General features: G+C 42.2%; 1 long non-coding RNA gene and 1 pseudogene across 1 annotated transcript in view; one reads left to right on the plus strand and one right to left on the minus strand.

The window, feature by feature from the left end:
* LOC136386916 (uncharacterized) overlaps window positions 1-23368 on the plus strand; it is a 478497-nt gene that overhangs the window by 253822 nt on the left and 201307 nt on the right. The window lies entirely within an intron of this gene.
* Window positions 13913-23368, minus strand: part of LOC136386926 (A-kinase anchor protein 17A-like) — a 61549-nt pseudogene continuing 52093 nt past the window's right edge.

The raw sequence follows: 23368 nt of genomic DNA on the forward strand, positions 1-23368 counted from the left end.
CAAGAGAATTCTAAGAAAATAAATGAGCCTAATAAATGAAAAACCCCATTCAAATTCATCAAGGAGACAAGTACCTGCAGAGAAGAGATCAAACAACTAGGATCCCAGAGAGACAAATTTTACTTTACTTGGTCCCCATGCAAATCACTGCCTTCCTTGCTCCCACCACAGATGAGGGTCAGTTTATAAAATGGTTTATAACCAGCTACTCTGGTTTCTAAATAATCTTCATTGTGTTTTTCTGGTTCTTTTTTAATAACTGCTATGTCAGAAACATTTACCACTGTCCTTTATCAAAACAATCAAGCCACTGGCTGTGAGAACAAAAGAGAGAAGAAGGAGAGGGAAAGGAAGAGAAGCAGATGGTGGCTTGTCATGTATACCCTGACTGGGGATGGAACCTCAGAGGTCCACACATCAGGCCAACACTTTATTCACTGAGCCAACTGGCCAGGATCATGCTATTTCCATTTTGTAAAATTTCATCCAAGACTGTGATTTAAATTGTTTTTCCCGTCATCTATTCACAATGAGATAATAGTCACCAAGGAAGAGCCTTGGTACAACAAAGAACCTGAAGAGAAATAACATCTATTCTGCTTGCCTCAACCCTCCTGTTCTTGACTGGGTTTGATGTTGCCTATGTGTGTCTACGAGACCAGACCATAAATCATAATGGAAACCTGTTTCCCCTAGATTGCCTACTCCCCACTGACCACTGAACAGGAAGTGATCAAAGGTAAAGAAGGGCATCTCCAATGAGCAAAGGATTCAGTTCTCCAAGAAGACATGACAAACATTAACTTGTATGTGCCTAATCAAAGTACAAATTCAAAACCAATAAGATTGCAAGGAGAACAAAGTATGTGTCCACTATAAATTATGGACACATTATGGAGATGTCACCACCCATCTTTCAGAAAGAAATACACCCAGCAGGAAGATAAGTAGGAGTGGGCTGGCATGGAGCAGTCTGCTCCCACTCTACCTTCTGTGGTTCTGGAGTGTGAATAGAGGGTGTGTTTAAAATGCAGAGTGCTGAGTCACTTTTATGGCCATACCTCATTCTATCAATTCAGAGATGGCATTCTCCAGATGTCCTAGAACCACCTTCACACACATCCAAAACACCCACAGAGCCACCTGAAACCAATTTTGTCACCTCCACCCTTCCTGAACTATTTCCCAGGACAGCATGTCCACATTCACACCTCTACCACACAGCCCACCTCCACAACCTGTTGTCTCTCCAAGTTATATCACCTCATGCCCAGCTCAAAGCCACTGATTCTGGCTTGATGGAAAGTTCATGACTCAGCAGTGTTATTTGGTCTCTTCCAACTACCAGTACTCTTCCTAATGCAATTTTCCCTGCTGACACCTTTTGGCCACTTCTTTCTGATCCTTGGACATGTTGTGTTTATGCCTGCTGTATGGACCTCCATGTGGCTTATTGTCAGTCAGCTCCAGAGGGCCTCTGAAGAGCACCATGTACCCCCACCTTGGCTGGCAACAAAGCCATGCTAGGGAAAAAAAGGTACAAGTCTGCTCTTCCCATCATAGATGTGACAGTAATGGGAGCTGGGATGGAAGAAGACCATAATGTGCTGTCCACACAGAGAGGTCTGTGCTTGAATACAGGGTTACTGCAGTGGTTCCAGCAAGGGCCAACCCTATCTGTGACCCTGACTCTCTTGGGGAAAACAAACAAACAAATAAAAATGCTTTGTTTATTGAAAAGCAGCTCATTAGGATTTAAAAGAGTTGATTCAGTGAATTTACTAATTTTTGGTTCTTGGTAAACAAACTGAATGGATATTAGTATCCAGGACTCTCCTACCGTCAGCTATTTAATAACAGTACCTCACTGCAAATTAGCAGTCCTAGGAAAGCAAGTGATTTTATTTTCCAAATGAGAGGAAGGGAGATAGACTCTCACATGTGCTCTGACAAGGATTCACCCAGTAAACTCATTCTGGGACATCGCTCTACCCATCTGGGACCTGGCTTACAACAGAGCTATTTTCAGCACCTGAGGACATGGAGCTATCCTTAGCACCCAGAGCCTATGTGCTCAAACCAGTCAAGCCATGGCCGCACGAGGGGAAGACATAGAGAGAGATAAGGCAAAGAGGTAGAGGTGGAGAAGCAGATGGGCATTTCTCCTTTGAGTCCTTACCAGGAATAGAATCCAGGATATCCACATGCTAGGCTGATGCTCTGTCAGTGATTTCTATCAGTTTCAAAAGCATTCAACTAGTTTCACCTCAACAAAAGAGCACAAAAAAACATAAAATAATCAAAAATGGATACAAATACCAGTTCATTGGAAAAGGAGTTTATTTCACCATAAAAATGCAAACTGGAATAAACACCATCATTCCTAATGCAAAAGTTGCATCTATTTTTAAGAGTTTCTGCACTTCACATGGAGAAACAACCAATATAACATTTAATACATTTCCAGCATAATATCTGTTGGAAACATTTGAGTAAACAGCTTAAAACACACACACACATACACACACACACAACCCTAACTAGAAACCAAAGCTTTTAACCAAATTTTTCTATGCTAAATTACTTGAATTTGTAAAAAGGAAATGTTTCTGAAGTTAAGGAGCATCAGGCCATGTGGTACCTTACTCCCTCCTGCCCCCTCACATCTTGAAAGGCTGGCTGGCACCTCTGAGATTTGTTCTTGCAGAAACCCTCTTCTCCAGCCTTTGCCAAGCTCACTTGGCTCTTTTGGCATCCCAGCTTCTGTACTTACCAGGTAAAATAAAAAACAGAACAAAACAAAAAACAGCAGCAGAAGAAAAATATTTCTTCCTGTGTCCTGCAGCCTCTGGAGTCTCCAGGTTGACAAGAGACCCCGAGAGCTCGACCAGACAACTGTCATGACGTCGGTGCACACAGGGTGCCTCTGAGTGGGACTGAAATTTTATGCTGGCCTGCCACATGGATGGTCAGCAATCCTCTGGATTGTCCTTCACAACGTTTCTTCTGGTTGAGAGGACAAGCCAGATGAAAGCTATTGGTCATCAGTTTTAAAATAAACTAAGCAAGTAACTGACATCGCTTCCTGACCACAGTTGACAAAAGGTCTCCTTTTCAAATTTATTAAAAAACTTTCTACGAAAGAGGAAAAAGAAGAAAGAGAGAAGAAAGGAAAAATGTGAGCGAGAGAGACAAGATGGCACTGGAGTAGGCGGACATACCAACATCCACCTCTCAGAACCAAAGTGGATTACAGAATAACGTTAAGAACTATCTTCTGGAAAAACCAACTTTGGACTAAACTAAGAGGACTCTTCAACCAAGGAACACTAAAGATGCCACACCAAGACTGGTAGGGAAACCGGAAATGCGAAGAGGGGCCCAGCTCCCTGGAGCAAACAGCAGCTGGGAGAGACTCGCGTGGTGGGAAGTCAGTTGGGCAGAAAGTGGAGGGTCCTGAGCCCTAGGAACAAAGCCCCAGCCTGCAGCCCCAGAGCTCAGAAGAGGCATAAGGACAGTATTTAGCTGGAAACAAGTCAGGATGCTGTTTGTGAGAAAGAGTCTGATTTCTCAGACTTAGGATCCTTCTTAAAGCGACTGTGCAGAAAATGTTTCTCACAACAACTCACCCGCAGCTCCGGGGACAGGGAGAGAGGAGGATACCAGAGTAGCAGGAAGAGAGTGTAATCTAGGAGGAACAGAAAGAAACATTTTGGGAGACAGCCACACTGACCCCTGGGACGAGTTACTCCCTAAATCTGATGTGAATATTTCCCCCAGAAACAGCAATACCAGCAATGGGAAGCAGGAGAGCAGCCAAACAAGCTCCCCCGTGGCACTCAGAGCAGAGTCGCTTAGAAGGAAGGAGCTTTCAGGTCTACAGTAGTGAGTGTTAGAGTTTGAGCTGCAGAGCCCACACACCTCATGGCTGAGGGCTCGCCCAATGGTAGGCGGCAGTGGGACGCACAGGCGCAGTTCTGTCGACAGGGGCAGAAGCTGGCTGGCTGCTACTGGGCTCAAGTGTGAGCTCAGTCTTACCCAGCTGGGGAGCAGTAGGTGGGCAGAAGCAGTCAAGCTCAGCTGCTGGTAGCCTGTAATCTAACCTGCAGTAGAGGGGCGGGAACCCCAGAAGGGGTGGAGACCAGCCCTGGAGCAAGGGCGCAGGAGCACAGCCTTGCCCTGATAGTGGAACCGAGGCTTGTGGCCTGACTTGGGAGCTGGTTACCCCCACAGTGGTGGAGCCAAAAGCCCAGAACAGGCAGAGTACCGCTACTGAGTATGGGCACTCAGTCCCACCTGGCCTGTGGAGCCAGTGCTTACAGCCATCCCACAAGCGCCCTCCCCTGCAAGGGCGGGGCAAAAGCCTGAAAATAGGCGGAGACACACAGCTGAGCAAAGGTGCTGCCACTGATCTCAGAGCCGAGCATAATGTCATAAATGGGGGCAGGGCAAAGGCCAAGGCCACCAAGGCTTGTGCACCCGAGCACGTGATCACAGCCACTCCCATGAAGGAGAGGTGGAAACCACAGAAACAGCCCCAGTGGGCAGGCACTGGCAACACCCAAACCCAAAACCCTAGGCAGCAACAGAAGAGGGGGTGGCGGACCTGCATACAGACCATACCTAGGGAACAGAGGCCATACCCAGTGGACTCCAGTCAACAAAACCTTCCTTTACTCAGAGAAAATGCAAAGGTAGAGAAATGAAACAAATGAACCAAGAGAAATCCCCAGAAAAGGACCTAAATGAATCAGATATAACCAAATTACCAGATGCAGAGCTTAAAATAATGATTGTTAGGATGCTCAAAAATATTAGAACAACAATAGATGGTCATTACAAACACCTAAATAAAGAGATAGCAAATATAAAAAAGGACATTGAAATAATAAAAAAGAATCAGTCAGAAATGACAAATACAATATTTGAAAAAAGAACACAATGGAAGGAATTAAAAGTAGGATGGATGAAGTGGAGAATCGAATCAGCAAGTTAGAGGACATGGTAAATAAAGGCATGAGAACAGAGCAGAAAAAAAAGAGACTCAAAAAGTCTGAGGAAACTCTAAGGGAGCTCTGTGACAACATGAAGAGAAATAATATCTGCATCATAAGGGTTCCTGAAGAAGAATAGAAAAAACAAGGGATAGACTTTGTTCAAGCATAACATAGCTGAAAATTTTTCTCAATTAAGGCAGGAAAACATCTCACATGTTCAGGAAGCACAGAGAACTCCAATAAGGAGAAACCCAAAGAAATCAACACCAAGACACATCATAATTAAAATACCAAAGCTAAGTGATAAAGAGAAAATATTAAAAGCTGCTAGAGAAAAGAAGACTATTACCTACTAAAGAGCCCCCATAAGGATGACTATAGACTTCTCAACAGAAACCCTTGAGGCCAGAAGATCATGGCAAGAAATATTCAAAGTAATACAGAACAAGAGCCTACAAACAAGACTACTTTATCCAACAAGGCTATAATTTAAAATGGAAGAAGAAATAAAAAGCTTTACAGACAAAAAAAAAAAACAAAACTCAAGGAATTCACTACAACCAAACCAAGGCTGGAAGAAATGCTAAGAGACCTGTTGTAAACAGATCAAAGCAGAAAAAAGAATATAGCAAAAGAGGAATACAGTTTTAAAGAATAAAATGACAACAAACAATTACATATCAATAATAACATTAAATGTAAATGGATTAAATGATCCAATCAAAAGACATAGGGTAGCTGCCTGGATAAGAATACAAGACCCATACATATGCTGTCTACAAGAGACACACCTTAAATCAAAAGATGCACACAAACTGAAGATAAAAGGATGAAAAAAATATTTTACGCAAATGGAAATGAAAAAAAAAGCTGGTGTAGCAATACTTATATCAGACAAAATGGACTTTAAAACAAAGACTATAGTTAGAGATAAAGAGGGTCACTACATAATGATAAAGGGAGCAATCCAAAAGGAAGATATAACTGTTATATATATCTACACACCTATTATAGGAGCACCTAAATATATAAAGCAGACTTTGATGGATTTAAAGGGCATGATAAACAGCAATAATATAATAGAATGGGATTTCAATACCCCATTAACATCTTTAGATAGATCCTGAAGAACGAAAATTAACAAAGAAACAGTAGACTTAAAGGACATATTAGATCAACTCGATTTAATAGAGATCTTTAAAACCTTTCACCCTAAAACAGCATAATATACATTTTTTTCAAGCACTCATGGTACATTCTCTAGAATAGATTACATGTTAGGGCACAAAAGCAGTCTCAACAAATTTAAAAAGATTGAAATCATATTGAGCACTTTCTCTAATCACAATGGCATTAAAGTAGAAATCAACCACAACAGAGAAAATGAAAAATGCTCAAACACTTGAAAACTAAATAGCATGTTATTAAATAATGAATGGGTAAACAATGAAATCAAAGAAAAAATTTAAAAATTCCTAGATACGAACGATAATGAACATACATCACTCAAAATTTATGGGACACAGCAAAAGCAGTCCTGAGAGGAAAGTTTATAGCATTATAGGCATGCCGCAAGAAGCTAAAAAAAAGCTCAAATAAACAACTTGACCTTACATCTAAAAGAACTAGAAAAAGAACAGCAAGTAAAGCCCAGACCTAGTAGAAGGAAGAAAATAATAAAGATCAGAGTAGAAATAAATGACATAGAGGCTAAAGAAACAATACAGAGGATCAATAAAACCAGGAGCTGGTTCTTTGAAAAGGTAAACAAGATCGATGAATCTTTAACAAGACTCACCAGAAAAAAAAAGAGAGAGGACTCAAATAAATAAAATTAGAAATGAGAGTGGAGAAATAACAACTGACATAACAGAAATACAAAATATTGTAAGAAAATACTATGAAGAACTGTATGCCAAAAAACTATACAACCTAGATGAAATGGTCAAATTCCTTGAAACATATAATCTTCCAAAAATAAATCTGGAAGAATCAGAAAACCTAAACAGACCAATTACACCAAATGAGAATGAAATAGTTATCAAAAAACTCCCAAACAAAAAAAGTCCTGGGCCTGATGGCTTCACAAGTGAATTCTACCAAATATTCAAAGAAGAACTAACTCCTACACTTCTCAAGCTATTTCAAAAAATTCAAGAGGAAGAAAGACTTCCAAGCTCCTTTTATGAGGCAAGCATAATTCTGATTCCAAAACGAGTCAAAGACAACACAAAGAAAAAAAAATTATAGGCTAATATCCCTGATGAATTTAGATGCAAAAATCCTCAACAAAATATTAGCAAACTGGATCCAGCAATATATGAAATAAATCATACACCATGATCAAATGGGATTTATTCTGGGGAGGCAAGGCTGGTACAATATTCACAAATCAATCAATGTGATTCATCACATAAACAAAGGAAGGAGAAAAACCACATGATATTTTTAATAGATGCAGAAAAAGCATTTGATAAAATCCAGCACCTATTTATGATTAAAACTCTCAGAAAAGTGAGAATACAGGGAACATACCTCAACATGATAAAGTCCATCTATGAGAAGCCCACGGCCAACATCATACTCAATGGGCAAAAATTAAAAGCAATCCCCTTAAGATCAGGAACCAGGCAGGGGTGCCCCCTTTCACCACTCTTATTCAACATAGTTCTAGAAGTCCTAGCCACAGCAATCACACAAGAAAAAGAAATAAAAGGCATACAAATTGGAAAAGAATTAAAACTATCATTATTTGCAGATGAAATGATATTGTATATAGAAAACCCTAAAGTCTCAGTCAAAAAACTACTGGACCTGATAAATGAATTCAGCAAAGTGGCAGGATATAAAATTAATACTCAGAAATCAGAGGCATTTTTATACACTAACAGTGAACTGTCAGAAAGAGAAATAAGGAATCAATCCACTTTACCATTGCAACCAAAAAAATAAAGTACCTAGGAATAAATTTAACCTGGGAAATTCAAAATTTATACTCAGAAAATTATAAAACATTGATAAAAGAAATCAGGGAAGATACAAACAAGTGGAGCCATATACCGTGCTCATGGATTGGAAGAATAAACATTATTAAAATGTCTATATTACCAAAAGCAATTTATAAACTCAATGCAATACCAATTAAAATACCAATGATTTACTTAAAAAATATAGAACACATATTCCAAAAATTTATATGGAACCAAAAGAGAACATGAATAGCCTCACCACTCTTGAAAGGGAAGAATAAAGTGGGAGGTATCACACGTCCGGATGTCAAGTTGTATTATAAGGCCATTGTACTCAAAACAGCCTAGTACTGGCATAAGAACAGACATATAGAACAATGGAACAGAACTGAGAACCCAGAAATAAACCCACACTTTTATGAACTGATATTTGACAAAGGAGGTAAGAGCATATATTGGAGTAAAGATAGCCTCTTCAACAAATAGTGTTGGGAATATTGGACAGCTTCCTGCAAAAAAAAAAAAAAATGAAACTAGACCACCAACTTACACCACTCACAAAAATAAACTCAAAATGGATAAAAGACTTAAATGTAAGCCATAAAACCATAAGCATCTTAGAAGAAAACATAGGCAGTAAGCTCTCTGACATCTCTCACAGCAATATATTTGCCAATTTGTCTCCATGGGCAAGTGAAATAAAAAACAGGATAAACAAATGGGACTTTATCAAACTGAAAAAGCTTCTGCACAGCTAAAGACAATAAGAACAGAATAAAAAGACAAACTACACAATGGGAAAATATATTTGACAATGCATCTAATAAGGGGTTAGTAAACAAAATTTATAAAAAACTTGTAAAACTTAATATCAGGAGGACAAACAAACCAATCCAAAAACGGGCAAAAGAAATAGACACTTCTCCAAAGAGGACATATAGATGGCCAACAGGCATATGAAAAAATGCTCAAATCACTAATCATTAGAGAACTACAAACTAACACTGCAATGAGATACAACCTCACACCAGTCAGAATGGCGCTTATCAATAAAACAACACAGAATAAGTGCTGGAGAGGATTTGTAGAAAAGGGAACCCTCCTGCACTGCTGGTGGGAATGCAGACTGGTGCAGTCACTGTGGAAAACAGTATGGGGATTCCTCAAAAAATTAAAAATTAAACTGCCTTTTAACCCAGCTATACCACTGGTAGAAATATACCCCAAGAACACCATAGCACTGTTTGAAAAGAAGAAATGCACCCCCATGTTTATGGCAGCATTGTTCATAATAGCAAATATCTGGAAACAGCCTAACTGTCCGTCAGAGGACGAGTGGATTAAAAAGCTTTGGTACAGATATACTATGGAATACTACTCTTCATAAGAAATTATGACATCGGATCTTTTACAACAACATAGTTTGACCTTGATAACATTATACTAAGCGAAATAAGTAAATCAGAAAAAACTAAGAACTATATACTTCCATACATAGGTGGAAAATAAAATTGAGACTCAGAGACATGGACAACAGTGTTGGGGTTACAATATGGGGGGGAGAGGAAGTGGGTTGAGGGAGTGGAGGGGCTCAGAGAAAACCACTTAGAAAGTGACAAAAGACAATTTTATCAATGTCACCCCATCAAAATTAATAAAAAAAAATGTGTCTCATGGCTAATTCAGGCAGTTATAAGAATAATATAAGGATGCTAGTTCTGCTTCTCAGGCCACATCCCGCAAAAGGGATCCCAAGCAAATTGGTGATTTGGCTCTTCTGATTTTGCCAATTGGATTAAAAAAAAATACGTCCGGAATGCCCTGAAATGGAACTAACAATACATGAGCATAAATTTAAAGGACTTTTAGATACTGGAGCTGATGTGTCTGTTATTGCTAAGCTACACTGGCCTCCTTCCTGGCCCACTCATGCATCAGCCACAGAATTACAGGGTATAGGGCAGAGTAAATCCCCTCAACAAAGTTCTAGTCTTCTACATTGGGAAGATTAAGAAGGTCATTCTGGATTTTTTAAGCCTTATGTGTTCCCTGGATGGCCAATTAATTTGTGAGGTAGAGATGTTTTGAAAAATATGGGAGTGTTGCTTGTCAGTCCTAATGGTTTAGTCAGTACTGAGATGCTTGATCAGGAGTTTTTGCCCACCAAGGGACTAGGGAAAGAACAGCGAGGAATTCTCACCCAATACCAGAAGGTGTGGATTAAGATATCAAAGGTAGCTCCTGCTACCTCAGTAATGCATTGTGCAGACCCAATTACTTGGAAATCAGATAATCTTGTATGGGTAGACCAATGGACCCTTTCTCAAGAGAAACTTAGGGCAACTGCTCAATGGGTACAAGAGCAGCTACAGCTTAGGCACATTGAACCATCTAATAGCCCATGAAATACACTTCCATATTTTGATCTTGTTGCCTCCTGGATTATCAAGGGGCATAGGCAACCCTTTCAGCTTATAGGTTGTGAGCCTAAAAATTATTGTTGTTCCTTTTTTCAAAGGACCAACAACAATGGCTCTGGGAACCTTCCACTAAATGTCAAATCGCTCTGGCAAATCAATGCAGAACTTTATACTGAAACTGTCAATATAACTTCAGCTCAAATTCTAGAATTATATGCCATTATTATGGCTTTTCAGCATTTGCCATATTTCCCCTTTAATCTATATACAGACAGCAAATATTTAATAATGTTGCTTCCACTATAAAGATTGCTGTCTTAGGGACAAATGTTGAACTATTTCAGCAGTTCCTCCTTCTTCAAAGACTTGTATGTCAACATAGAGCTCCATGTTTTATAGGACATACTCAAGCTCACTCCATGCTCCCTGGAGCTTTAGCACAAAAGAATGCCCTTTTTTCTTTTTTTTTCTTTTTTTTCCCTGATGCAGGAAATGGGGAAGCAGTCAGACAGACTCCTGTATTTGTCCAACTGGAATCCACTGGCATTCCTACCAGGATGCTCTGACCATCTGGGGTGTTGTTGCAACCAGAGCCATTCTAGTGCCTGAGGCAGAGGGCACAGAGTCTTCTTCAGTGCCCAGGCCAACTTTGCTCCAATGGAGACTTGACTGTGAAAGGGGAAGAGAGGGACAGAGAGTAGGGAGAGGTGAAGGGGTGGAGAAGATGGGTGCTTCTCCTGTATGCCCTGGCCAGGAATTGAACCCAGGATCCCTGCATACCAGGCCAACACTCTACCACTGAGCCAACTGGCCAGAGGCTAGGAATGCCCTTATTGATCAAGCTACCCAAAAGAAAATTATTTGGCGCAATCATGACAGATCGAGCAATTCAGTCTCATACTATTCATCACCAGAACGCTGCAGCCCTGTGTAAACAGTTTCAACTTTCTCGGGAAGCAGCACAGCTGATTGGGAAATCCTGTTCAAGGGATCCTATACTACAATCTGCCCCTTCATTTGGAGTTAACTCTCAAGAACCCCTACCAGGACAACTTTTGCAAATGAATATTACTCATACACCTTCATTTGGCAAATAGTCCTATGTCCCCGTTACAGTGGATACATATTTTGGAATTATAGTAACCTCTGTCAGAAAAGAAGAGGCTGCTAAGCATGTTATAGCTCATTATCTGCATGAACTTTTTTATTATTGGATCTCCTAAAATGTTTAAACTGACAATACTCCTGCATATGGGACAAAAGCATTTACTGTGTTCTGTCAAACCTTTTGAATCATGTGTATTTCTCACAATCTTTAAAGTCAAGGTACTATTAAAGTGTACTCAGAAAATATTTTAAGGTCAATTTAAAAAAAATTTAAAATGGAGGAGTCATATCCTGGATCTCCTATGGGTCTACCATATCATGCTTTTTACTTAAGATTTAAAAAAAATTTTTTTTCAATGCTGATGAACAGGAGACACCAAATCTGTTTCTCTGTAAACTACTACCTTCGTTATTTGATCCAGCTAATAACACTGTTTTGTCTTTTTCCAAATAGCTCCAGATATATGGAAAAGATTTACATAGGCGGATGGGGATCCTCAAAACCCTCAGCGAGATCTTCTGAGCATGGCCTTGAAGATACCAAGAGGCAGAAAAAGCACAATAGACATCAGGGGAACTACCAGCTTTTAGGATATGCCCTTAAAGGCTCCAATGCCTCAAAGGGGTCTCATAGGATGCCATCTGGGTACTGCTTCAATAGTGGAAATGAAGGTCATTCAGCTTAAGCCTGCCAGAGTTACATGCCTCTGCTGCAAGTTAACAAGGACACTGGAAGGTAGGCTTCCCCATACCAGTCTCTTCCAGCCCTGCTCCAGCCACCTATGACCTGACCTTGCCCAGAATGCTGGAGTTTACCACTGAAGGTTGAAGGGACCCAGGGCTGTCAGCCCCATCTAAGACAATGTGGACGAGCCTAGGGTATTTCTAGGTAAGTTAAACTGATCTTATTTGCTCAAGGGCCACTTATCTATGTCTTGCCTGAATTGTCAGGTTTTTTATTCTTCCCTCGAAGATCTCTGTTGTGGGTGTTGATAGTCCTATTTTATGCTGATTTGTTTAATATATACTGTTTTCTTTATTCCTCCTACCTCAATGCCCCACTCATATTTCAGGCTGGGACCTACTCCTAATTTAGAGTTCCCTTTCCACCTTTTTCCAACTTCTACTATGAATCTACCTTTACCACCCAGCATAGTGTATCCCAAGGTTCTCTTTACCAAGTTATAGTCACAGAACTCCAGGTAAAAGCAACCTGGTCTCATCTCTCCAGGCAGAGGACAGAAGCTTCATCTCCACACATGCTGCAGATGGCTTTTCCAGTCTACCTGAATCATTACCAGCTAGAAGCAGTGGTCATTGGGACCTGGATATGAGCTGCAAAGTATAGAATTGTAACAACAATTCCAGTGCCATGAGGAGTTTTCCTGGATGTGGACTTGTCCTGGACTCCTGCTTCTAGTGACAGCTTCTAACAGAGTAAACTGGGGTTGGGTTGCATTTTTCAGGGATTTGGCATGGTGTTGGGGCCAATTTGGAATTGGTGAACATGTTAAGGACACTATTCTTTTATGGATTCTGGCTGTATTGGCCAAGAGTTTGCTTAAAGGCTTTAATCACTGTAAGAAAAAAACCAGAAGCCTGGATAAAGAAGATGTGGCACATATACACCATGGTATACTATTCAGCCATAAGAAATGATGACATCGGATCACTTACAACAAAATGATGGGATCTTGATAACATTATACGGAATGAAATAGGTAAATCAGAAAAAAACAAGAACTGCAGGATTCCATACATCAGTGGGACCTAGAAATGAGACTAAGAGAAATGGACAGGAGAGTGGTGGTTACAAGGGGCAGGGGGAGGAAAGGAGGTAGAGGGGGAAAAGGAAGGGGAGGGGGACAAAGAAAACTGGATAGAGGGTGATTGAAAACAGTCTGACTTTGGGTGATGGGTATGCAACAGAATTGAATAACAAGATAACCTGGACATGTTTTCCTTGAATATATATACCCTGATTTGTTGATGTCACCCTATTAAAATTAATAAAAATTTATTTATGGAAAAAAAATAAAGGGAAAATTTGATATGTTGTTCCAGTTATTTTTGCATTCATTGGTTGGTCCTTGTATATTCCTTACTGGGGATTGAAACTGCAGCCTTGGAATTTCTCAATGATGCTGTTACCAATGACTTATCCTGTCAAGGCCGATGAACGAAGTCCTGACAAAGAGCATCTTCTTGGTGGCTCCTGAAATACAGGCTCCTGCGCTGGTGAGAAGAGGAGCAAGAATTCTCACTGGTTCCAATCTTCCAAGACAGTGGCAGGACATGCCCTGCATTGCCTGACCCAGGAGCACTGGTACTGGCTCAGTACCCTAAGTGGGACCTTTGGCTGTGTTGGTGTTGGCCACGCTTCCCTCCAGAGCCAGCCCTAAAGTCTTGGCTTCCCCTTCTATCGCCTGAGTGATCTGTGCTGTGGGACCACTGTGGCCAGGCATTTGAAGGGCTTGTGACATGATAGTGCCAGGCTTCTTGTGTGGCCTGTTCTCCTTCCTCTGCCTCCTGTCTTCCTGGTTGCCTGTCCCATGCATCTGGTTCCACTTCCGCATGTGCCTGTCCTTGTGCCATGGTCCCCACTGGCCCGGCCCTGCTCCTTGGTAGGTTCGTGGCTGTACTTGTCTTGCTTTGGAAGGGTGTCCTTCCCGAGCATGTTAAGGATGTCCTTGTGCAGCTGGTTGTTGTTGGGGATGGAGGAGAAGGCAGCAGGGCACATTTTCTCAGGGGAGGTGTCATGGGGAGCAACCGAGTAACAAAGCTGCTGGTCCCTGCACTGAGTGTCCTCAGCCACTTTCTCCATAAGGCACTGTGTCTCTGAGTGTGGCAGGGTCTCCTTAAGAGTGCTGAGGGGCAGCTGGCCTCAAAGGACTTGTGAGGAGACTGCATTCACACACCCATGGGACATAGTCTGCAAGATTCCAGCATGCACTGCAGAAGGTCTGCACGCGCCACGCCCAACTCATCCTGTGCCTGGGGATCATTTACCTTCTTGCTCATCTGGTTTGCTCAGCAGGCACTGGTGCACCTGCCTCTCCTTCCACTGAAGCCCCAGGACATGCTGCTTCTCCTCTACATGCTGCAGGTCTGCCTCCTGCAGCCGCTGCTGCTCCTCCAGCTCCTGCAGCTGCAAGGCCTGCAACTTCTGATTCTGGACCTTTGTGGCCTGAGGGGCAGAGAGCACACCTGAGGGGAGCTCAGGACACTTTCACACTCAGGGTAATGCTGGGTTGTCAGGCATCCCATGGCCTGGTGTCTTGCATGATGGCCAAGCAAGCACTGCGCTTTTCCAGCCACACTTGGCAGTCATGTATCCCTCAGAGCAAAGTTCACATCACAAGCAAACTACATGGCAAAGCCACAGGGTGAGCATGTTGCTGTCTCCCAGGCCCCAACAAGATCCACACAACAGGGAGATAATGACACAGACAGAGGTTCCACAGCTGCCATAAGATATTGGAGTCCTAGCCTGAGTCAGTGTCTTCCATATTCACCGCGAAACAGGAACTGAGCTGGCACGTGTACCAGCATGCCTGTCATCATCCTTCCTGGGTCTTATCAACACTGTAATCAGACAACAGGTTCTGGGGTCACCTCAATGAGCACTGCACAGGACATGTGGCCACCTGAGCAAACACTGTATGTGGCATGTGCTCCTGACCCAGCTCACAGCAGTCCTCAGCTGGGCCTCAGGAGGCATGAGTGGGATCTCAGGCCTGAGAGGTCACCCACATAACATAGGACAAGACCTATCAGATGGCTGCAGAGGAAGGACCTGCTCCGCCAGGCTCTGTGGCACATCCTGGGTTCCCTGGGACCAGGTTCAACCCTCATCTTCTTGTCCTAAGCTGCTACCTTCAAGGGTGCAGGGCAAGACCAATGACCTGAGCTTGCCTGGCCACCATCTCTGTCAGGAGGAAGCATGGGGACCAGGTGACTGCCTGAGAGCTCTGTCACTCCCTCGTGTATCCAGGGGAACATGACTCTCAGCCCTGCACCTCAAGGCTACTTGACCAGCACTGGGAGACCTGAACACAGGTGAGTCTGACTCAAAGGTCTACCATCTTCCTAGGTCTGTCATTCAAAACAACACAGAGACCCCTACAAACACCAGAGGACGGGTCACTCCCCAGGAATCCTACTCCTTCGGCCTGTGGCTGTAACCAGGCAAGGCATGGGCCTGTGGCTTAGATGAGTGTGACAGCAGGAGGCGTGTCTCCCAGAGGACAACCTGGCCAGGGTACCTTGGCACGGTTCAGCAGCTCGGTGATCAGCTGGATGGACTGCAGGTAGCACTGGGCCAGCAGCAGCTTTTGCTCCTCCAGCATCAGTTTCTCCTGCAGCTTTCTCTGCTCTTTTGCCTTTAGCTTCTCCAGCTTCTGCTTGTGGCGAAGCTTGTGGTCCTGCTGCTTCTGCTCCCTCCTGCACAGCTGCTCCTCCCTCTTGCGTTCCCTCTCCATCTCTTCTAGCTCCTTCTGTTTCCTGTGCAAACACACGAGGCCGTGAGGGAGACATGGGGCAACAGGCTCACACTGGGCACCGAAAACGGTGGTATTTCAAACAGCAGGGAGAGGGGGATCTTGAGAAAGTATGTGTGTGATTCACCCCGTTAACTCTTTATCCCCAAATACATTTCAGTTGAGTCAAGGAACCCAAGAAGCAACAGACACACATGGCAAGGGTGCCACTACCTCTGTAGGGACAGTTATACTATGTGTGACCCCAAACCTGAAACCCTGCAGAGAAGGAACAACGGATTCGACAGTGACAATGTTTCATTCTGAATTAGAAAGACCAGCATCAGGTGAGGGCCACACAATAGGAGAGCACAGGTTATAAGCACAGGCTTCTGTTCAAAGAGGAACAGCTTTTAAAACACATAGAAAATGTAAGAGTGTCTCCCAGTGTGGACGAATTTCCTGTTCCCCGGGCTCTGACTCACCCTGTAGCACCTGGAGAACCATGGAGCCAACAAGAGGAATGAAATCTGACAGTCACATTCCTGCATTTATTCTTACTAGTTTAAATCATTGAACTTTGGTATTGCTCATCCAAACTGGGTATAATATAGTAGGGCTGAACTAAGACTAGAATTCTTACAGTATTTATTTTTCCTTAAATAAATGCTGTGGTATAACCACAACAAACTGGATCTGGACCCTAAACTGATTCAATTAATTTGGGTTTTACACACTGGCCAGTGATTAGCCTACTATGCCTCTCACAATGGTCAGCGATGAGCTCAGGGAGAGGGGGGTATTTATAGTAAAAACTTATAAGGTTATAATGTTTTCAGCACATTTGTACAATATCTTTGCAAAAATACACATGTACACACTGTTCTAAGATAATAAACTACCTTCCTGCAATATCTGCAGGGCTGATACACAAGGAATGCATTCTGCCTTTACTAGCAAGATTAGATTTGCTGAGGCTCATGAGAATTTTCTACTTTAGCTGTAGCTATAAGCTAATTGGGTCAGGGGTCCTCCCCAGTATGTGCTGGCATGCTGATAGTGTGCCCTTAGGACTACAAGCTTTACGGCTTGAATTCTCTTTTGTATATACTGCATGAGGCAGTTGATAATACACGAACCAATGGTGACTCCCCTACTATAAGCAAAATGAGGGGTCTGGTAAGGGCAGTAAGTAATCTAGTGAGCAAAGGGATGAAGAAAATAAATTTTTATACAAATTTTTTTTCTGCCTTGCATTTTTCTTCTCTGTATTAACTTCTTACAACTTGCACAAACCTTCTGCAATTTACATAAATTTTTAATTTTTTTTTGTATTTTTCTGAAGCTAGAAACAGGGAGAGACAGTCAGACAGACTCCCGTATGCGCCTGACCGGGATCCACCCGGCACGCCCACCAGGGGGCGATGCTCTGCCCCTTCAGGGCATCACTCTGTTGCAACCAGAGCCACTCTAGCACCTGGGGCAGAGGCCAAGGAGCCAGCCCCAGCGCCCAGGCCATCTTTGCTCCAATGAAGCCTCGGCTGCAGGAGGGGAAGAGAGAGACAGAGTGAAAGGAGAGGGGGAGGGGTGAAGAAGCAGATGGGTGCTTCTCCTGTGTGCCCTAGCCAGGAATCGAACCCGGGACTTCTGCACACCAGGCCGATGCTCTACCACTGAGCCAACTGGCCAGGGCTTAATTTTTATAAACTTTTTTATTTACTCAGAAATAACTGGCTTTATAATAACTTACTTTCTCCCTCTTTTGTTCTAAAGTATTTTTACACTTTATATCTTTTATTATCAAAACTATAATTTCCTTTCAGTAAGAAATTTTAATTTTACAAATTTTAACCTTTACCTTTAGTGACAACTAAGCTGGCAATAAGTAAATTTTTTTAAAGTATACTTTTTCTTGGAGGTGTCCTCCCTCTATGTAGCTAGTATTTATAGGTTAAGTATGAGTACATATATATTTTTTATTACCTTATAGCTTCCCTTCTAATTAAAGGACTTATAGTAGTACATGTATTGACTTTTAAGACAACTTGTTCTGGCTTTCCTTTGACCTTAGTTCTCCTCCCTCCCCAAAATCTAATTAAAAGGAGGTCTTTACTGAGTTTCTCTAGGCATTAGCCATGTGTGGACCAGTCAACTTCTGGTTTGTGGCTGAAGCAGGGTATGCTGTCCTTCTCAGGGTCAGCTTACAAGGGTTGGCAGGGTCAGTTTCCATTCTCTATAAGGGTGTCTCTGCTGGGACTGCAAGCTTCAGCCAGCTGCAGTGGACCCAGGTGGGTGTGACTTCTACCTTGGCAGTAGTGAGAGTGGTCAGGATCATGGTGTGTGGACCCATTTACTTGGGAGTCAGTCCTTGGATGGTGTATTTATTTACCTAGACTGAGTTTGCAGGCTGGAAGGGATGTATTAGGTCTTCTAGCAGTGCTGGAATCACCTCTCAGACAGTCCTTTGGAGAGCCTGCTGAGTAATCTGTAGACCCTGTAAGACTCAGGGGTCCCTAAACTTTTTACACAGGGGGCTAGTTCACTGTCCCTCTGACCATTGGAGGGCCACTGCAAACAGTACTCTAGTACACTGACTACTAATGAAAGAGGTGCCCCTTCTGGAAGTGCAGCAGGGGCCAGATAAATGGCCTCAAGGGGGCATAGTTTGGGGACACCTGCTGTAAGTACTTAAGGAGGAAGTAGTTATTTAATTCATTTGTTTTATTTCCTCTCTGAGTTTTTGTAGGAAGAAAGGGAGTTTCCTAAACATTATCTTAAAAGGAGTGAATTCTACCCTGTAGAGGGTGTACCTCGCCCTAAGGAGGGCCAAGGGGAGTAAGGTGGGCTACTTTCTACCAGTTTAAAATAAGTTTAAAGTTTCCTTTAAGACCTGATTCATGTTTTCTACCTGTTAATTACTTTAGTAAAAGTAATTACTAAATGTTTATTCTAAATGTTTATCTGGGAAAGTTCTCTCTCTGTTTCTTTTTATAATTTCTATACTTTGCTTAATATTTATTTGGGTACAGACTAAACACTTAGAAATTATGTTTTCTCTATTAGATTCTAAGTCTGACTTTTCTAATTGGTTGTAAAAAAAACTTTGGCAACATGGGTTCTAGAAAAGTTACTAAAATTTCCTAAAACCCCACTGGTTTTAGGGCTACCTTATTGGTAGCATCATCAGCTGTTTGCTTGGGTTTTTTTGAGTGTTTCTACAGAGTCCTCCTCTCTAGGTGGCCTGGACAGTGGATGATGACCACTACTTCAGTAGAGCAGTCTCCTGCATTCTCTGGGATGAGGGTTTGAGCCTCGTCTTTGCTGGTTCTTAAGCCTTATCCTGATGGCCCCTCTTCAACTGTGCCTGTCTTAGGTTGTTCCTGCCTTTAGGAATCTTAACCATCTTTGGCTAACCAGCCATCTTAGGGGCCAGAGTTATTTATGGCCATGAGAATGAGGGAGGAGCAACGTCCCTTCCAAAATTTTAGTTACAGCAGCTGATGTTTCTACCTAATGAAAAACTTATAATACATTTCTTTTCTAATTCCTAGGGCTTAATGCTATGTAAAGTCTAAGTTGACTGCCTTAGTATCTTCTGGATTCTCTAAGTCTAAGAGTGTACAGACTCTGTAAGCTTTCTATAGTCTAAGAAAGCTGTGGGAGTCTTCTGAGGATCCTGAATAACTTCTGACACCTTAGATAAACTTATGGTTGTTTTTCTGACTATCTTCTCTGATCCAGGCTAACAGGAACTGGTGGAAAGTATCTAAAAATTTCTTCACTTGCTTGGGTGGTGGGGTCCCGCTTAGGCTAGGCAATTAGAAACATTTTCTCAAGATCGTCTCAGTTGTTGTAAGTGGGGCAGCCTATGTACAGTACAGATTTCTAAGAGTCCTGTTCAGACTTGTGGCTCCTCTGAGAAAAGGGGGTTCTGAGCTTTCTAATTCTGTAGGCTACTTGGAAAAAAGAAAAACTATTTCCTATTTTCTCCTTTCTTGACTATCAGCTGTAATTGAACTATTGGTCTTATGATACCTTAAATCAGCATCCTTCCCTTTACCTCGGTTGTAACTATGAGGGCTCTAATTTATGACATTTCCATAGGAAATATTAAGTAAAAGCTGAGCAGTTTCATGTCTGTACTTTTTGTAATGTACTTATTTACTTAGCTGATTAACAATTGCAGTATGATAGGGTGGTAAATCAGGTGGAGGTTCAGGATTATGTTTCTAGAGTTCTTTCTTTTTACCTATTATGTTAAGAATTCTTCTATTAAGCTAATCAATAGTAATATTTGTCACTCTGGGCTTTGTGACCTAACATTGAACAATTAACAATTACTGAATTATTACATATTACTTAATATTTAAACTAAAATTTTAACATTACAGGCTATAAAATATCAAATGAAATGGAGAATTAACAAAAGACTGTTGAAATAACATATACGTTTCTAACATAGAAAATGTTTTTTTACAACAACAGATCCTTCGTACAAAAAGGAAGTCTTTGTATTTGACAGACTATACAATTCTATATGCTTTATTATTAGTACAAATTTAGTATGATTCACAATAAGAGGTTATAAACTACTATCCCTAATGAACTACTGATTTTCAGAGAAAAATAAGGAATGGTCAAAATGTAGTTACTATTTTGTGGCTTCCCAGCTGGCAAAAGATGCTAATCCTACTTTTGACCTATAGAGCTTTACAACATTAAGTCATTATAAGGGTCGGGGTAGTAAACTAAAAAACACAATTTTATAAACTTATTTTCTTAATAGTGTGGTATTCTAGTTTACTTAAGGTCCTCAATTTCCTCAGGGACATAGTAACTTTATAATTCCCTGAGGACCTTTTCTTATAATTCTTGACTATTATGGCTAAAGCAGTGGGTTTAGAAGGGGCCGTATTACCTAAATCTTCTCCTCAGGTCTGGCTCCAGGTAGGAGGCAGGGGGCTGTAGCAAGGTGATGATAGCCTCTAGCTTACTGCGCTGTTATCTTTTGTCTGACCAAGAAGTGGCTCAGTCTTTAAGCTAAAAAAGAGGATTCTTTGTTATATACACTATAAGGGAATCAGTCAGCTGGGATTCCCGCTGCCCAAGGGTGAGGGGAATGTGACCGAAAATGTGAGAGGAGCCTGCCACTTCTCCTGCAGCCAGCTGCAGCCTGGCTTCCTTTTCTTTCTCTACCTCTGCTGCTATACTGGGCTGCATACTGACCATGCCGCCTGCCTGTGGGTGGGTGCTGGTGATAGTACGCTAAACTCTCTATGTTTTCTGTGAGTCTAGCTATCCTTGGTTTGGCCAGTCTGCTCTTAAGTTGGCTATTTTAATTTACAGAGAATTCTCAATGTATTTTCTTAATATTAAATCTTACCTTTTATTTTCTAAATGGGTAAAATTTCTCTGGGTCAGTAGGTGAATATCTGAAACTAGTTTCTACTCTTTACTTCCTCCAGCACTCTCTTAGCTCTTTAGTTAGTTCCTATAATTTGTAGACTTGTTGAGAAATTTCCTTTAATATACTTTTTAAAAAATTTCTTAACATAACCTGGTCTTCCCGTGGCTATGTCAATCCATACAACTATATATGGCATCTAGTCAGGGTGCAGGAGCAGATAGACATTTGCCCTGACAGGAAAGAGTGTGGGTAAATTGAAAGTGCCCTCCGAGGGCCACCCTACACCAAAGGTGGGCCATTCTAGTTCACCAAGAGTCCACAACATGGCGGAATCATCAGGAGTCCCATAGTCTCGTGCCCTGCGAGAGAAATCAGAAAAGTTATCAAGCAAGCACGGAAGAGGCGTTAGGGCAGTAGATTACCCCTGAAACATGGCTCTTTACTCTCAAAGGAATCCTGTGAGGAAACAATGGGCAAAGCAGACAAACAAATCAAATATGCACACGAAAAAACAAAACTTCTAAACCGAAGACAAAAGGAGGGAAAGCAGCGCCCTGCGTTCACTGACCTACTGGTTGGGGAGAAATCCGGTGTCGTCTTGCCTGCTCCACTACATCCTTTTCTAACCAGAGCTCTGTTTTAAAATATACAAAGAGAAAGCTTTCTTACCAAACAGTTTCGAGACTCCAAATGTTTTGAATCAGCCAAATTCAGTTTGCAAATGGCAACTGCTGGAGGCTGGCCAGCTACGAACGTCTGCTGAAGCCCACTCTATGAGAAGGGTCTTACATGGCCTATCTTGCTGGGGCATCCATGTGTTACATCCCAGGGACAGACCACAGCAAACCAAAAGTGAATTTTATAAGTTTTATTGCAAACCTGTGCAGGGACTGCAGGCAATCCATTCAAGGGAACACTGCAGCCCTAAGCTTCCAAAATGGCTCATTTTTATAGGGTGGCTATCTAGGGTGAGCAAGCAAGCAGTGTTTACAAGGGTGGGAGGGGTGCAGTTAGCTGACTTCATTAGTGGCTAAGTCTCTAGGGTAGGGGTTTCCTTGATCTGGGTACATAGAGTTCAGTGGAAAATATTGCTACATTTCATTTTTTTTTGTATTTTTCTGGAGCTAGAAACGGAGAGAGACAGTCAGACAGACTCCCGCATGAGCCCGACCAGCATCCACCTGGCACACCCACCAGGTGGCGACGCTCTGCCCCTCCGGGGCGTCGCTCTGTCGCGACCAGAGCCACTTTAGTGCCTGGGGCAGAGGCCAAGGAGCCATCCCCAGCGCCTGGGCCATCTTTGTTCCAGTGGAGCCTCGGCTGTGGGAGGGGAAGAGAGGGACAGAGAGGAAGGAGAGGGGGAGGGGTGTAAAAGCAGATGGGCTCTTCTCCTGTGTGCCCTGGCCAGGAATCAAACCTGGGACTTCTGCACGCCAGGCCGACGTTTTACCACTGAGCTAACCGGCCAGAGCCTTATTGCTACATTTCTAATGGTTGTTTATCTTTTGCCTCCTAGCCATGTACTGGATGTACTCAGTTTTCAGGCTAGTGGCTTCACTGCTTGTCCTAAGATGTGAAACTGACAGTGTACAGCCACAGGGAAAATTCTGAAAGCATTCCACCAGGGAAAAATCAAACACAAAGGATCACATCTGAACCATCCCTTTGTATAAATCTCTAGAATATGCAAATTTATTTTAGAAAGTCAAGAACATCTCACTGTGCAATGTGTTCCTGATCAAGGGGCCAAGAACACCTCACAAAAATCCTGTAAAATTACTAAATGAATGCTACTTGTTGATGGTGACTTCAAGAAAAATCCACAATACACCTGAACAACTTAGCTGCTAACAACATTTTTGTGGTAAAACCCTTCAAATGAGACTCCAAAGGCAACCAGGATTGACTGAAAGGCAGTAACCAGACGCCAGACCAAAAACACTAGGCCAGTGTGTTCCAAGAGGAAAATGTAATTGTTGTTGTTTTTTCA

This window comes from Saccopteryx leptura, unplaced genomic scaffold, assembly GCF_036850995.1.
Source record: "Saccopteryx leptura isolate mSacLep1 unplaced genomic scaffold, mSacLep1_pri_phased_curated manual_scaffold_21, whole genome shotgun sequence".
In the NCBI taxonomy this organism is placed as follows: Eukaryota; Metazoa; Chordata; class Mammalia; order Chiroptera; family Emballonuridae; genus Saccopteryx; species Saccopteryx leptura.